We start from the raw sequence: 15,003 nt of genomic DNA on the forward strand, positions 1-15,003 counted from the left end.
GTAATGCAACGTTAACTTTTAGGGAGCACAACGAATTTGTATCTATTGATAGACGATTTGACGTTCAGTGTCGTTGTAAAAATCCCATTCGGCATTGACGGGAAGTTGGCGCCCCAAAAGTGGTCCTTCAGATCCGGCTAATTTATCGGGTGGTGGCAATAAAATCTCCGTAATGAGTGTCTCTGCGGCCCGGCAATAACCACATCTGTTGACATGTCGTGTTCTTGTGTGTGTTGCACAACCCACAAGAGATTTGATCGTGTAAGTGTGTTCCCCATCGGTTTTGTTTGTATTTACGATCCGACTTCATCCCCGTTAATTGCCCCGAACGCGATTCATTACCCAGAAGGGTTGCCCCAGCCAAGAAGACGACGTTCCACACAGTTTTTATTTCGCCACGAGATATTTCATGTAAGTTATGCTAATGACATCCTGTGCTTAACACAGAGTTATGTCTCGCTAGTTTGAGTTATGAGACGCATTAAGCCGAATTAGTTCCATAACTATGGCCAAAAGCCCTATCGAAAGCTTTTTTCTTCGTTTTATTGGAACGTCTCGTAAAATCGTGCCGTTTATTTTACAATGCCTTTCAGAAGGTTACCGTCGTAAAGCTCGAGCAATAAAAATCGTTTTCATTATTCCATCCCTCGGCGCATTATTTTGTAACTATTTTCAGATAACGGTTTAATTGATGGTGTCAACCCTAAATAATGTAGTGTGATTCACTGGGGCCCACCGGAGGGGCGAGGGCATCAGCACACAACGATCCCGTGGCGATTGCCTTATCTAAGCGACCAGAAGCACAGATTAAGTTCTCCCCCATCTAGCCCCTCCCTCTCTTCGTCCAGGCCTTATTCCCAACTGGATTCGAAAGATCCCGCTGTTATCACTTTTGATGCGATATTCCACGTATCTATGCCTGAAATTGCTAAATCTTCATGCAACAGGACGGACAATGAGACCACCACCAAATCCGGCTCGAAGGACCACACACCTCATGAAAATTTATTCTGTTTAATTTGGTCTCTATCAGATATTTGGTAAAGTGTTAATTCATTACGGCTAGTTAAATGTAAACAACGCCCGTTCTGCTATTAACACGTTTAATTTGCAATAGCAATTTGAAAAACACTGATAAAGGGCTATCTATGTAGCACAATGCTATCAGTCGTACGTTATCTAACTGGATTTAACCGGAATGTGTCGACTATTTATCAATTACGGGACAAACTTAATTTTCTTGCCTTAGGCTATGGATCAACAATTCAATTTTCCTCCGGTACAACAAAACGGTTCATCATGAGTTATTAATGTTTCCATCTATCATTTTAATTGCAACCGCGGTGTAAATTATAGTGCGCTACATTTACATAATGTATGCTATATGTTTGATTAATTAAATTGATTACTTTGGGGATTAGCTTCAAAGACAATGCATCAACGGTTTTTATTTTTGTAAATACGAACACAAAAGGGATCAAAAGAATATTTTTTTCCGTTTTAACAGCCATTGACATTGCTTATTTATGTGTTTTGTGAAGAGTCTCACGTGGTTCTGATAAACGACTGATAAGAGCTCATTGAAAGTGGATAAATCTTGAATTTATTTTGTTGTAGGACTTTTACGACGCGTTTAGGTGACTGCGTGGGAGTACAATATATTTTGCCCAGCGGACGTTTCTGGTTATTGTTGCAATTACCATGATTGAATTTCTTGGCTTCCATTGGCGTAACTCCACCCACGCACTGTAATTCTGGTTTTATTTTCATTCATCGTTTTCTCCTCACCTTCTTTTGATCCTTTTGTTGTTCTTATCTCGCTTTTAACAATTTTGTACGACATCTGTGGTTTTATTTGAAACGACACCAAAGATGTTGCAGTCGGTAAATTGGGCAACCCATCCGGTTAATTTTTTTATCACGTAATTATCTCGTCCCAACGCATAATCGTTTCTGGCCGATTATACAATATTAATTTCAAGTAGTCGAGCAGGATGCAGATTAAAAATAAACAATCAATCAGATAGACAGACACTCTTTGCTTCTCGACCGTCCGGAATTGTCACATTGGATCTTAGATTAATTGACGTTTCAATAACGAGTTTTTAAAACGTCAATAAAGATGAGGGTTGATCGAATGGCAATAAGAAAACTTTGTTCGGGCACACAAATTAACTGTCAGTTAAGAATGTGGCTCGTTCGGAGCTCCGGGTCTTTTGTTTTAAACAATCCCACATTCGGGGGACAAGAAATTCGCCTCCGGTTGCCGACGACATGTTTGCGGGGAAAAAATTTCACGGTTGTTATAGTTGGCGCCCCCTTTTAATTCTGCATCGTCAGGTAACAATGCGGTTTGAACGGGGCGTAGCTGTCTGGGTTCGGATCATCCCCATCGGCCAGACTTTCACCTTGAAGTCCATTAGGACTAATTACGTTATAGGTGTACTTTGCTGAATACGAAAGTCCATTAAGATGTGATGTGGAAATGACGTGGGGAGGGTTGTGGGGGCTGAAATTTAACAGTTTTAAATCTAGGGTGGCGACAACGTTTCAAAACGATCCATCATCGGAATGGGCCGCTGGCACCTGAGATCGGTCGGTTTTGCCCAAAATAGCAAACTTTTTGGGATTTCTACCAACATTTCAGAAGATATTTTACGTAAACACCGTTCACGTTGTTTTGGCATCATGGGAGGCCATGATTTATTTTTTTAACGTTGCAGACACTATTTCATTTGACAACAATGCACTAGACATTGACGCTGTTTATAACCTCAAATTTCCATGACTCCCCATTATGTCAAAACTACGTGAATGCATTTTACGTAGAATTCTCCGCATATTTTGTCATTTACATTTTTTTGGTTTCTTTTTGGACTTTATTTACGCTTTGAAACTTGATTTGTCGATTGCATTTGTTGTTGTGATTTCCGGTGTAACATCTGCGTAAATTTAATTATCCACCCTGTAGAGTTAATTAAGCCCGGACGAATATGTCATTTTTGGATGCAGTTGTGGTATTTTTTTGTTGGTGGTGCGCGGGTGAGGTGCAGCGTTCCTCGTTAATTTATCTTTTCATCCAATTGCCCCGAACGAGATTCGCAGAGAGTCCCCGGAGTTGCGGAACCGTTGGAATAAAATCAAAACAGCGTACAGGGCTGGCCATAATTCACGCGGATAAGATCGATTCAAAAGCTCACCTAAAGGACCAATATCGGCGGCGCGTCCGAGTTTAAAATCATATTTACCATGGAAGAGGATGAGTCCAGGGGGATAGGGTGGCATCTACATTTCACGGGCCCGGCCAAACTATAAAAAGCTCCGATTCCGGGTGACTTTATCTCGTCCATAAATTTGCCAGAAGCGCCACTGATTTATTCGTTCACATAAACGCGACTGTATAGCCCCGCATTTTACTCCACCCTCCCTCTCCCTGTCTGTCGACCGTTATGCACACCCCCCTAAATTAAACCGTACTAAAGACAAAAACAAATAACAAATAACCGACGCGTCGACGAAATATTGTGTTATCTCTGCCACTAAACCCGAACAATATCAAGTTTTTGTGCGGGGATTCCGATAATTCAAAGGGACTAGGAAAAACATGCACGGCATAAAACGGGAACGGCGTTAAATAAAGGATCTACAAATGTACGTATTGCGAAATTTAAGTCGCTTTTATTTCGGGTAAAACAAGATCCGATGGAAAATTCAAATGGGAGGGTTGAAATATGGGAGACGGACAAATAAATAAATTGATCGCCTTTTTGGGACATTGTCGATTGTTAAGTCGTCTTCGGATGAGATAATCGCGCAAAGAACAATGATCACTGCCGGGGGTAATGGGGTGGAAGGTTCTTAGACGTTGCTACATGTAAGTCAACGAATTTACCTTCAGAAAACTTGAAAAATGAAATTGTGAAATGACTCATAAAGTAATTAAAAGATCATTATGAACTGGATAGCTTTCGAAAATAATTTAAGTGAAAGTAAAAAAAATAAATATCTAAATGACAGAGGTGTGCCTAGCCTCTTCTCGTATCTTTCTATTTTTCAATACTGAGTAAATCTTTTGGATTATACAGGGTGATTCTGAAATAAGTTTGGAAAAAAAAACCGGTAATAGGTGATGATGAAAAGAAGACATAGACAAAAAAAATTCTTATAAAAGTTTTTTCGTTTTCGAGATACAAATTATTGAAAATTTGGTCAAAATTGCTAGTACGCTGCTGAGTTAAAGGTGATTACCGGATTATCTTGGTAGTTTAGCAACAATAATAATAATCAAAGGTGCCCTTCAGTCACAAACGTAACCTTACTCCTCTCGGTCGTTTCCATAGAAACATTTACAAAGCAGTGTGCTTGCACCTACGACTTTATTATGGAGTTGATGTAACAATGGTTGCTAATGAAGTGAACAAATTTTCCCTATTCATAGGCGTTGAAAATACAAGGATATAAGGTAATTTCCATCCTTTTGATTTCACCTCCAAAAGTCATTTACGCAGAATTATTTTGTGTCAAGGATACTCCACATTTTTTTTCCAAACTTATTTCAGAATCACCCTGTATTACATATAATATAATAATGATTAGCTACTCTTAGGGCCAGTTTACAGAAGCGAAATTAAGTTAATCGTAGTCAAATGCGAGATTAACTGAACACGTGATCAGATTGAACCAATCAAAGTTTCGGATTTACGGGTTAATCGCGCATTAAAATTTAATTCGAATTAAATATTTAATTCTCTTTCTATAAATTAGCCCTTAATATTTCTAGGTTTGTTAAAAATAATAAGTTTATGGTTTTTGCCCTTTATAAATTCGTTTAAAATCCAAGTACATATTACTATGTTATTATACAGGGTGTTTTAAAAATGGCACATAATGTTTACATCATATGATTCTATGATGAAAGAGAAGCAAAAAACTCTGTTACCAATTTACTGTTAATTCTTCGCTCATGAAGTTATTAACAGTCAAACTTGGAAATCTGCTTGGATGGAGAAATATATTTCTTGTTGACCACTCTGTATACGAGCAAAGAAAATTTTTGTCTACCAGTTGATCCTTTATGATTATCCTCCATTTCCAGAATCCAGGAAGTTTTTTGATATTTAGAAATCTCTCAAAACTGCTTTGTCCAGAAGCAGCATTTTACACCCCACTCAATTTTTTTCGATATCATCTTTAATGGAATTAATTTGAAAATTTTAATTACGTGTCAAATTTTAAAATGACGTGTCAATCATCTGTGGCAAGGCGTCCGTCATCAAAGAAATCTGTTATAGTCCGTTGGTCTCGCCAGTCTGCAACGTGCGATAATCTGGCTCGAACTTTTGTTAATTGGAAATAATGTGAATACATATTGTGGTGGTTTCAGGTTTGTTGTGGGTTCTCTTTCAGAATTTTGATTTTTGCCAATTTGACAAAGCTGAGTCGTCCCTAATATAGCCGTATTGTGAAGTATTATGTTACACTTGTTGGTCAGCTTGATCCCTGGTGAAAAGTGGGTCTGGAGGCGCCGCTAAATAAACCAACACAGGTAAGAGGTCATTGTTTGTGAATATTTTCCACCAAACACGTAATTACACATATTGTGCATCTGTCAAAACTTCGGATTAACTATTGTGGCCGAGCTGTGAAATGTAGGCTGGGTTGATGGAATTCGGTTCACAGTTTTGTCCATTATGTATCTGGTATTTCTTCTCATTGTGTCGCCTCTCTTCGGGTTCTTGACTGTTGCATTGTCCCATATTGGTTTAGTCCCAGTTCGTCCCATTTATCGACCTCCGCCAGCCACCATTCTGGATGTTTCAACACGGAACGAAATAAATTAATCGGCGGGGGTGTCCGGTCGTTTCTTCTTCTTCTTCGAAATTCCGTGTGGTCCACCGAACGGTTCACGCTGGGTACGGCCAGTGTTTTGACAATACGGCAATTATGGACAGGAGCCCGTCCCACCGGCGCCCTGACACATGATTAATACACTCCTTTATTAAATTATCATCCCCTGGAGACAGCGGACACGAACATCTGGATGCGGGGGGTTGAGATTGTTGTTGCGCGGTTCGCTAAGACTTTTGTGACACAAATTGCCGTGGATGTTTTCCACCCATTAACCAGTCACTCATCACATTTTGCTTTAATTATAGGAGAGAGACGGGTCGTGACCCGCTACCGGCGCTTCCATCTCGCGGTGGCCGAGGAAATGACACTGAGGCGCGCGTGGGGCGGCTCAGTCCGCCCCTGCATTAGGCCAACACGAGGTCTATAATTATAAGAGGAACCGTCTTCGCGGGGCGTTTTTTCTTTTTTATTTATTTTTTCGAGCATGGGCCACGGAAGTTCTCAAACAATGGATTTCGATGGATGTTTTTTTAATGGGTCATCCAAATTGAGATTAACAATCTACATGAAAAACAAGTGTTTTTTATTAAAAATGTACACGAATTATTTCTTGCTACTTTCTTAGTTAAGACTAAATTGATAGCGATCTATTTTTTTTATTCACTTTGAAGGTGACTTTGATCATTTCACTGTTAAAGAATCACAGTTCAAGATCGTGAACGAGATTGTCACGTTCACGAACAACCTAAATTTTGTATCATCCTCATTATCAAATGCGACTTTATTCCAAACAACAAAAATCTCCTTAATTTATACAGGTTGCTAGGAAAAAGGTTTTTCTGAAGCAGAATGGGGTAATTTTCATTATTAACGTACTCATCTACATTTTACATTTTAATCAAATTCATGGAAAAGATATTACTGGGTAAATCAGTTACGTTTTACATAGCTCGTGACAAAATGCAGCAAAAACAGAAAGTAATTCACAACTTCTTTATCTGGTTTTGTATCTTTTTCTATTTCGTTTCAGTACATATGATACAAATTATTTTTTCTTAATTTTGTTGAAGTGATTAGATTTCGTAATATCAATAGGTACTACAAACTCATCTACATCCGTTTGATTTCGTAAATGTAAATATTTTTGAAGTAGGCGAACTGATTGTGACGTTTTTTATCAGATAATGAAAACAATGAATAGAGAGAAAATAAATACAAAAAAGTTATTTTTATTTAATTATTTTTTATTTTGTCAGAAATCATTTACCTTGTTTATAGACTTAATTATCATGTTTACTTAAAGAAATCTTATTGTGTGATCTTTAACGAGCAGTTTCATGTTTTTATTTATTTATTTTTGCAGTTTTTCTTTATGTAGTAACAAAATAGTTATTTATGATGTAAGTGTTAAAAGTGAAATTTTATTTTGTAAGTGGGGTAGATTGGGAAACGAGCGCAGCGAGTTGACCAACCCCACGAACAAATTAAAATCACTTTTAACACGTCCATCATACATCTATTTTTTATACAACTGATTTGCATTGCATTAAAAAACGAATTCGAATTTTTGATGTTTATTTTAATTTCTGCGGCAAAAATCAGGTAGCTAGTCTTGTATTGACATCATATCAATAAACTTATACCTAACAATCACATTCTTAATAATAAATCACCCCCTATCAATAGGGTTTATTCTATTAATACAAACAATCATAATCTCAATAATTACAGGAAACATAAACCAAAATATATGATTCTCCTACATTTTATTCTTAATTATAATTGGGGGAATATTAATTCTATTCATATATATAACAAGAATTGCTTCAAACGAAAAATTCAAAATTTGTTTATTAGAAATGTCAAAAAAGTTTTCATTACGTTTTGTAAAACACTTTCAATTCCACATTATTGCATTCGTAAACATGGAATGCAAAGAAAACGACGTTAACGATGCCGATATCGACGACAGATTTTCCGCAGATATTGAAGAAGCGGCAAATAGAGCCACTTTAACATTTATAAATAAATAAAAAGTAACTAGTGTTAAAAGTTTTTTTTTTACTAGTGTTAAAAATACTTTTAACACGGTAAGCTATAAAGAGCAATTTTTAATCAAATTAGCTTCCACTAAAAACGTCACTTTTAATGTCAGTTGTATAAAAAATATTTTTTATTATTCTCATTTTTTATAATTTTTTTATTAATGCAAATTATTATCCAAGATGATTCTACGATGTGTAATTTTATCAATTGTTTATTATATTATTGTTAATCGGGCATCAACAAGTACAAGGAAATTAGTGATGTCAACAAAAAAAAGTACCTACCACAAAATTGGGTTGACAAAAAAAATTATTTGATTTCATCTTTTTAATCCTTTTAATAGAAATCATTTTGTAACTGTTCTCTCAAAATCAAGGTAAGGACCTGCCCATGAACCTCCAAACGAAAATACTTGAAAAATTAAATATAAAATATTTTTGAACACCCTCTTATGCACAGGGTGATTCATGGTTTACCGCCTGTACCTATTGCGTAGAGGTCTTGGATTTTCTCATGGGCTATGAGTCATTCTGCGCAAGTAGGCGCTACAAACCGACCGGAAAACATCGTCATTCGTTACGTTAGTGCTCTCTCTCGTCTATTTGCATGTAAAGGAGTCGACGTTTTCAGTCTTCATTGACAGATTTTTTACTGGTTTATCGCTTCGCCTTCGCGCAGATACAGGGTGTCCCAAAATTGGCGTACTAACTACTTACTACCCTATCGAGGATGTTTAAGTGTACATGAAAAAAATGTGGAACAAAATTTTCAGACAAAAAAAATCAATTATTGTTATTATTATTATTAACGGTAATACAATGTAAACAAAGATATACTCGTACATCATTACCTTGCAATGTTGCCGTAGTTGATTTAAGATAATTTTTTCGATTTGCAAAGCTTCTAAATTCTCTATTATGCAGGATTAGATATTGGTAGTTAGTGATCTTGTACTTTGTGATAATATGTACGATTAGAGATAGCTTGTCATGACAATTTCACACATATATTTCGAAAGAATTGACCTGTTAAGTGCCACTTTCAGACCGCTAAATCAGCAAATAAGTCCAATAGATTTTTTTTAACATTTTTAGTAGTGCACCGTTAGTACGCCATTTTTGGGACACCCTGTATTTCCAAGGTCACAGCCCATGAGAGAATCCAATTTTGTTTTTTGTATTATTAAAATTTTTGTGATTAATGCGACAATTCTTAATTTTTTTATTGCATACGTGATGTTCCTGTTTTTCTTATCAAAATATTTCATGACCTAATAAATTTGATCCAATGACGATAGTGTTTAAGTGTTAGATCCTGACTAGTTTTGTCGATCAGTTGTGTCCATTATAGTTAAAACAATTGTTAATCGGATGTCAGCACGTGCTTTGCCGATGTTAACGATAAAATTTATCGTGACGATTAATCTGACGATAAACTGTCAAAGTGTAATGACATTGTTATTGTTGTGGATCGAATTATCTTGCTGGCTTGTCAGTTGATTTAAAATGTTCCATATTTTCACGTAACATTCGATAAATTGATGACGTTTCTTTCCAATTCTTTCTCTCGACGACGAAATCAGTTGTTGGCAGTTCTGAACGAACAAGGCTTGATTTGTAAAAATGTCGATCATTTGAAAAGTTCTTACATACAAAGAAATGAAAACAAATTTTTTTTTAATAATTCCACCTCAATTTAAAAGATTAAAGTTATCGAATTATTATCCATGTTTTAAAATACCTGTATTAGGAAATTCTTATAAAGTGAAACCTCCAGATTAATGTTTTTTATTCTCTTAACATCGTCATCTGACAAAAGTTATTCCACCAAGAAAGTTTTTACTAGTTTTTAGCCGTGGAAATCAGATGGATTAAATTCTATTCCAGTTCTCAAAGATTTTGTTCAAAATGTTCTCGAATTTTAACATTATAATTACCTTCGAAGAGTTCTTTGGACAAAAATCTATTGATAAAATCCCTTTACCTTTTCAATGGACTTTACAAATATTGCCTTTTTTCGTACCTAATGGTGAATTGTTATGTTCTCATTGTTGAGATTGTCAGTTTGAATCTTTTATGTAGTTTTATGCTTAGAAAATTATCGGTGATTGTTTTCTTATCTGATTATTATGTATGTATACATATACAGTTAGGTATCTGTCTATCTGAGACACATAGGTACATATCATATAAGGTACATGCACAGGAATTTTCCAAAATTAAATCTTAGATTTCGCATTAATTTCTATCTTTGTTGGACATTCTTTGGGAATGCTGTTAAGATTTTAGGACAAAAGATTTTTAAATAAATATCGGGTGTTCATTTAAATTTATCTTCAAAGTTGACGTTCAAGAGTCGATTGTGAACGCACGACTCGTCAGTCTGCAGAGTAAAATCCGTGGTGCGTTCACAATTGACTCTTCAACGCCAACTTTACGGATAAATTTAAATGAACACCGGATATTTGATTACGTTATATCGGTTGTTTTTTTTTAATTTCACCTCGTAGTAGGCGTTGAAGAGTCGATTGTGAACGCACTATACACGTTACGGATCACGGATCAGTTTAAATTTTATGTTTTACACGAGTGGTGCGTTCACAATCGACTCTTCAACGCCTACTAGGTATCAGGTGAAATTTAAAAAAACAACCGATACATTGTCGAAAAATATAAACAAGAAAATATCATTAAATTAATCAATTAATTTTATTAATAAAGTGATTTTACTAATTAATTGATTTAAAAATATAAGTAAATAAAAAACATGGTATTATGTAGTTTGACATAATATTTTACTTAATAATACTTATTGTTAGATAAAAATAAGTCAAAATAGATATGAAACGTAATATAATTTTATTGCAGTACTTACTTAATTCTTCATTAATTACATTCATTCAATCACTATACAATGTACGTCGTCAAGCAGCTGCCCAGCAGCGATAATTCTGTGCCGAGTATGTTGCGGTGTATTGAGCTTGCCTTGATTATAGCTACTTATTTAGTCGATTCTAATCTAAGCTTCGTATGTTTTTTTTTACTTTGCAATCCTTAACGTCGGAAGTCGATTTTTACTTTGATTCTTATTTTAATGTCTTTCTAATCTAAATTACAATTCCTATTGACCTGATCTCTCTTAATTTCTTAAGTCCCAATTAAGTATTTCAATTTCTTCAGTCCCAATTAATTCAGTTTCTTCATTTGTTATGTTTTCAAACAAACTTAAATTTTGCTTAAATTTGCTGTGACGACTTATTTTTCTTTCACAACGCTTCTCTAGTTGGTAGGGGAGTCACCAACCCTTAGAGAAACTACCAAATAAAAATTCAGCTTGTTATTGACGTCACCTTCGTCAATCTATGCAAGCAAAACAGCAGGCAAAAGCTAGTTTACAATATTTTTGGATGATCTTTGTCCCAGCTTAAATGAATATTATTTTTTTGCATATCGTAATGAAAATGGCACTTTTTTACACGCAAAATCGTAGTGAAAGTACTTAGCACTTATTTACACGAAAAATCGTAATGAAAGTAGTAGGTACTTTTTTGCATCATTTAATTCCATTTTCTTGGAGATGATTGTCAAAGCATACCTACCTATTTTTTTTTGTTGTAGTTTTTCATAAATCCTTTTGGACCAAATTTCTCAATTTACATCGATATGCAAAAAAATAGTGTGTACAACACGTTATGAAAGTCATAATTTTTTTCACTTATTTGCTTGATTAACTCGGGCTACGCCCTCGTTAATCAATCTGCAAATTCGTGAAAAAAATTATGACTTTCGTAACTAGTTGTACAATTAACTAATTATTCCTTAATAAATAAAGAAAAAATGAAAAAAAAACTTTTTGAGTAGGTACTACACAATGAGGTGATTACTGAACACTTGCTTCAATTTTTTCTAAAATTGCTTAAAACGTTTTCAAAACACATAAAAGTTTTATTTTTGCAGTTGCTTTTACACGAACTGTTGTATTCCGTATTAAAGGGAATGACTCGCCTATTTTGGACCATGGTTCGATTGATGGATAAGCAATTGCGCAAAATGTGATTTTTTTAAATTTTCGAATTTTTTCCAGAGCTCGTCGGTCGATTTTCCGTCAGTGTAAAATCTGGTTTTTGTGCATTCTACCGAAGTAAGTCTGCGCCATTTAAGCAAATGCGTTCGCCCCCTTCAACACACATCAAACATCCATCCTATTGAGCCGGGCGGATCGAGGGTCCTCCGGAGCCTGTACTAGCTAGTAGTGCCCGTCATTGTAGGGACTCACAGTCGTTATCGTGTGGACTGTCATGCCAAAACACGGGCCCAGAATGTTATCAGAGATCTCTTTCAAATCTTGCTGAATGCATAAGGGCGGCCGTGATGTTATCGCCGTCGCCGCTTGCTGCAGGCGCGGCAGCTGGGACCCAGCCAGCGCCGTCCCTCGGCCACCGGACTTCTTCGTCTCGTTCTTCGTCTTCCTCCTACTGGTCCGCGAGAAAATTCGGCGAGGTTTCGGCGAGTTTTCCGCGCGAATCCGTGCATCTGACGTCTTCATCTGTCCGGATAAAGAGATGTATCTGGTAGATAATCCGGAGATAAGGTCGGCAGCGGTGTGCACCCGGCTTCACACACCATACACGCACAGCCAGTCTTTCTGTTAGTGTTCTTTTATGTCAACTCTACTCAGCTTACAATGCCTCAAATTTGTTGGTACAATGAGGCCGCGTACACGTTCATTATGTCTGACGACATCAAAGGGGCGCGTCCTCGAGCTCTCAATTTATGCAGATCCGGGGAGGTGAGGTTTTTTCGACGGTTCGATCGAAAATCGCATATCGATGTTGGCGAAGATAACGAAGACAATCGACGGTCGACAATGGCAGCTCGGCCATTGTACAAATCGGACTATTTTGGCAGTTTCCAGTTGACCAGGAGTTTTACCTGTGTTGCTGACCTATCTGCGGTAGCATCTTATCTGCCGTGGAAAATCAGAAGCGTGCCTCCTGTAACGAAATATTACAACAGCGCTTAAAGTGTCGATTGCGGATCTCCACCTTCTCCGAGAGGTGAGATCTCATTCCGTCAGGGGGGGTTTCAATCGTGGAAAGGGAATGATTTTCATTATAGAAAAGTTTGGCGAAAGTAATTTAAAAATTCTGTTTAAGCTCGTGCTAATATCGGCGAGGAAACTTTTTAAAATATTCATCTGAAAAATTAATTCTGTTTGTCTTGGGAGATCCGGGCCCTTCCGGTTTGCCGCCCTGCCCATTTGATCCGCCATCGGTTCGCAATAGTAAATCAGATTGCTCCAGTTGATATTAATTAATTGGTAATTAATTAATGATACGTTGGCCGACTGATTAGATAATGTTGTTATTACTGGCGTATGCTAATTCCTTGTAAATCACCGGATATGATTTTATCTAATTGTATGGACGCCGAGTTGTTTATCGCGAATAAGCGATTGCCGAAGCCATTTCTGGGCAATATTTTAATAACAATGCACAATAGTTATTTACACAATTAGTGGGATAAAAGCAATATTACAGGATTCGAGTGTGAAGATTGCAGATGACGAGGGCGTTAGCCCGAGTTCATCTGTAATCACATGAGTTTCCTGTAATATGCTTTAGCCCACGTGTTATGTACAAAATTTTATCTAAGACCGCCCCGAATTACAAAAAAAAAGGTAAATCTTATTTATTTCCGCCAGTTTCATTACACCACTCAGTGGAATAATAACTTACTTATCCCACTGAGTGGGGTAATGAAGCTCACTTATCCCACTGAGTGGAGTAATGAAATGCGTCCGGTAATGAAGTTCCTTATTCCACTCAAATGAGTGGGATAAGTGTCATTTATCCCACGGGATTAGATAAATAATATTTATTGCACCGCTCGGATTTGTAATAACACAGCGCATTGACCATTATATAAGATGGCCGCGAACAAATAGTGATAAACTGATTTGTGGTCTATTCTCGGATGTCCACTGCAGAACTGCGGTTGGCTCTTCTGATAAGAAACCGACCACTCTCGCAAATATTACTTTCAAAAAATTATTCGTTTTTTTCATGTCAACTAGGTCTGGATTTTTAAATTAGCAATTTGCTCCAAAGTATCACTTAAAATCGTATCTAATCTTGTAATTTCTCCAAGCTGGTTAGATGAGCTGCAAAAGCAGATATCGCAAAATCAAAATTGTCCAATTTAAGATGACTTTGCGATTATAGTTTACATTCTCGAGATGTAATCGGACCAAAAAAAAAGTCATTTCCACTTAAATCACACCTAATTCTATTTTACTAACAATAGCGGTAATATTGATTACGAGATAATTTGAGGTAACTAGAGTGCTCCGCTGCTCCTCAAAAACTTCACAAGTAGGTACTGAAGGCAATTTGAATGCAGATACGTTATCTCTTGTTAGGTCTAAAAATTGAACAAGCAACTCAAAAATGAAACTAAAATTTTAATGATTGCTGCGAGAAAGAGAAAGGTAGAGGGATTGGATTATCTCATGGGTTGTGACCTTGGAAATATCTGCGCGAAGGCGGAGAGATAAACTTACTGTGGCATCGGTACACTCGGGGACCTCCAACTCATGTGGAAACATTTATAACAGGAATAAACGACTTCGTAAATGTAAAAAAAAGACACCCTCGAAAACGCATTTCGACAGTTAAGGCCACCGGGATACAACGCCACCACCGACATTATCCGGCTCGAAGGACCAGATCCCTGGAAGCCACGTCTAATCCCCGACCCCGAGTGTTACGATTTTTCCCGATTTATTTCCGCTCAATTAAAACTCTCATCATTATAAAGCCGCCATCGTGGAGCGCCACAAAATTTTTTGTGAAACATCTAGACATAAGTAGAATATACCTACTTAAGTATTGTCAGAGGATTTTCGTTAAAGGGAGATAAGGTTTTAATTATTTTCAAGATAGGATATTGCTACTTCTGTTACATAAACTTGATTAACATTATATTGAAGCTGTCTTAATTTCTTGAAGAATAGATTTTTTCATTTGTTCTAATTAGATGTGTAAAAATCTATTCCAAGTGCAACGAAAAAGAGAATATTTTTTGGAACGTAACTCAAAATTTATCA

The sequence above is a fragment of the Tenebrio molitor genome, chromosome 3 (assembly GCF_963966145.1).
Source record: "Tenebrio molitor chromosome 3, icTenMoli1.1, whole genome shotgun sequence".
Taxonomy (NCBI): domain Eukaryota; kingdom Metazoa; phylum Arthropoda; class Insecta; order Coleoptera; family Tenebrionidae; genus Tenebrio; species Tenebrio molitor.